Consider the following 2,729-nt stretch of genomic DNA (forward strand, 5'->3'; position numbering starts at 1 on the left):
GACAAAAAATTATATCCTGAGAAAAGTGGATTTTGAGGGGTATAGCCCCACAGACTGCCATTCATTCTGCACTCATCCTGTGAGCGCCCTCATATGGAGCCAGAGGGGAACTGCAACAGTTCAGAACCCGGAAGTAGACAGAGAGTGGAACTTCTCCCCTTATTAGACATTCTCTGAAAAAACGTAATTTCTGGTATTCTACGTCACTTCCACCATGCCACGGGCACTGAACGGAGCCTGCGCGAGCCAGCGGACGTGACGTACTACAAGTTGCTCTACGCTTATTGGCTGCGCAGTTTTCACTCGTCCGGAGACGGAAATGGCGGCTCGCCTGGTCACATACGATCTCGTATTACATGTTAACAATAGACTAATATATGTTTATGACACGATTTTAAGCGAGAAATAGGCAACACTGTAATAGAATCTGATGTGATCAGCGCTGCCTAGTTTGACAGTTTGATCTGAGTTTCGTGTGCTGCGGTAGACGGAATAAAAAGGTTGCCCCGCCCAAAAGCACACGTTGCTTTATCGTCTATTTTAAATTAAATTAGACTATAATTGATTTAATGAACATAATACTTTATTGAAGAAGATGTTAAACTAGCGACCGAGACTCGAAACTCATCAGGAAACTGAGCTCATAAAAGAAGCGTCAAGTCGGCTCATTCTCCGGGTTGGCTTCACTTTTCAGACCCGGAAGCTCTGTCCATCATTATATATACAGTCAATGGTTGTGTCTAAACACAGAGAGGCAGGCGAAAAACAAACAGAGACACTGCTGAAAAAGTTAATACTGGTTCTGATAGAAAGCTGTCAGAGCTCAGTTTATCACAGTGTGTGGCGTATGGGTCTACATAATGTTATGGCCAGGCTCGTGCGCGAATTGACGTATCACGGCACTTAACTAACTAAACGCAAACAGGGAAGGTACCATTGACCGTATCTATAAGGTACCGATATGTGACCTCTTCCTTCAATTACAAAAGGCACCGCTGGGATTCGAACCCAGGATCTCCTGTTTACTAGACAGGCGCTTTAACCAACTAAGCCACGGCGCCATCCGCTGACGATTTTGGACATAATTATTTATATATGAATGCTAGATGAATAGACAACACTTTACATAGTAAGTTGTAGATTTAGTTGTATATAATTATTTCAAAACCCTGGTTAGCACATCACAGCAAACAACTTGAAATAGATGGAATTGAGCTGACTGTCTCACAGTGGAAGTTCTGTAATAATTTAAAGGAACCACACAGCGACGCTAAGAAGCAGGACTCATACTGAAAAACAAAAGGAATTATTATTCCAGGTAGGCTATTTGTAACAGTGTTATATCCTCTGTCAATTAAATGATTATGTGGTATGTATACTATGTATTAACAATGATTTACATCTGGAATAATACAACTGGAATAAAATAGGTCAATTGGTCCCTGGCCCATTTTTACTTTTTAATATGTTGTTAATCACAGAGTTGCATAACTGTAGCATAAGTTGCATAATGTAAAAGAAAAACAAACAAAAAAAAAAACCTAATAATGTCTTTATATAGAGATCCAGCTAAGTCTCGAAAACAAAAATGCACTTCTGTGTCTGATATTTCTCTCTGTCTCTTATGCATAGGGCTACAGATTGGAATGGTCATACAGTCACTACATTGAGTTACAAGTGGTCAAAATATACTAAATTTAGAACATTTCTTATTGTTCTATAAATAGAACACACGCACACACACTTATTTTCTCCCATGTGTTCATTTTCCATGAGTCATTTCCTGTTACTAATAATCTCAACCACCAGGCCACCTCAGCTTCTTCCTCTCTATCCACACACACCATCTCTCTCTTATTGGTACACTCTCTGTTTGGAATTCATGCTGTGTTCACTCTCTGTTAGTGTCAAAGTCTGCACAGACATGAAAAATGCCAACTCAGCCTGACTCAACTTTATTATTCAATTCAATTCAATTCAATTTTATTTGTATAATGCCAATTCATACCAGAAGTTATATCAGGACACTTTTCAAATAGACCGAACTCCTTATAAAATGATTTACAGAGACCCAACAGTACAACCATGAGCAAGCATTTGGTGACGACAGCAAGGAAAAAATTAAGTTAATAAAGAAAGAAAATCTATATGATATAGTAAGTGAGTTGTAATATAGTAGCCCCTCTAAAAAAAGAAGACATTAAAACATAGGAGGCTAGCAACATGGTACACCCACCAAACCTTAAAGCAAAAAGTGTAAAAATTTGAAAGGAAATGGCATTCTACCAAGCTGAAAGAATCCCATTTAATCTGGCAAAATAGTCTTATAGAAAGGCTCTCCTTAATGCCAGAGCAGAATATTATTCAACATTCTTATTGTAGGTGATTTTAATATTCATGTGGATGTTGACAATGACAGCCTTAGTAATGCATTTATATCATTAATAGACTCAATTGGCTTCTGTCAGAGTGTAAATAAACCAACTCATTGTTTTAATCACACTCTTGACCTTGTTTTATCATATGGCATTGATATTGAACATTTAATAGTCTTCCCACATAATCCTTTCCTATCTGACCATTATGTAATAACTTTTGAATTTCTATTATTAGATTATAAGCCATTAGGCAAAACTTCCTACAGCAGATGTCTATCTGACAGTGCTGTAGCTAAATTTAAGGAGGAGATTCCTTCAGTGTTTAATTCAATGCCATGTCTGAATTTAACA

At 37.9% G+C, this 2,729-nt stretch overlaps 1 non-coding gene across 1 annotated transcript; it reads right to left on the minus strand.

Annotated features, from left to right (window-relative positions):
• Positions 1-987: 987 nt before the first annotated feature.
• On the minus strand, positions 988-1,061 carry trnat-agu (transfer RNA threonine (anticodon AGU)). The gene has a single exon. It is a non-coding gene; the product is annotated as a tRNA-Thr (tRNA).
• Positions 1,062-2,729: the final 1,668 nt, after the last annotated feature.

Source organism: Dicentrarchus labrax, unplaced genomic scaffold (assembly GCF_905237075.1).
Source record: "Dicentrarchus labrax unplaced genomic scaffold, dlabrax2021, whole genome shotgun sequence".
Taxonomy (NCBI): domain Eukaryota; kingdom Metazoa; phylum Chordata; class Actinopteri; family Moronidae; genus Dicentrarchus; species Dicentrarchus labrax.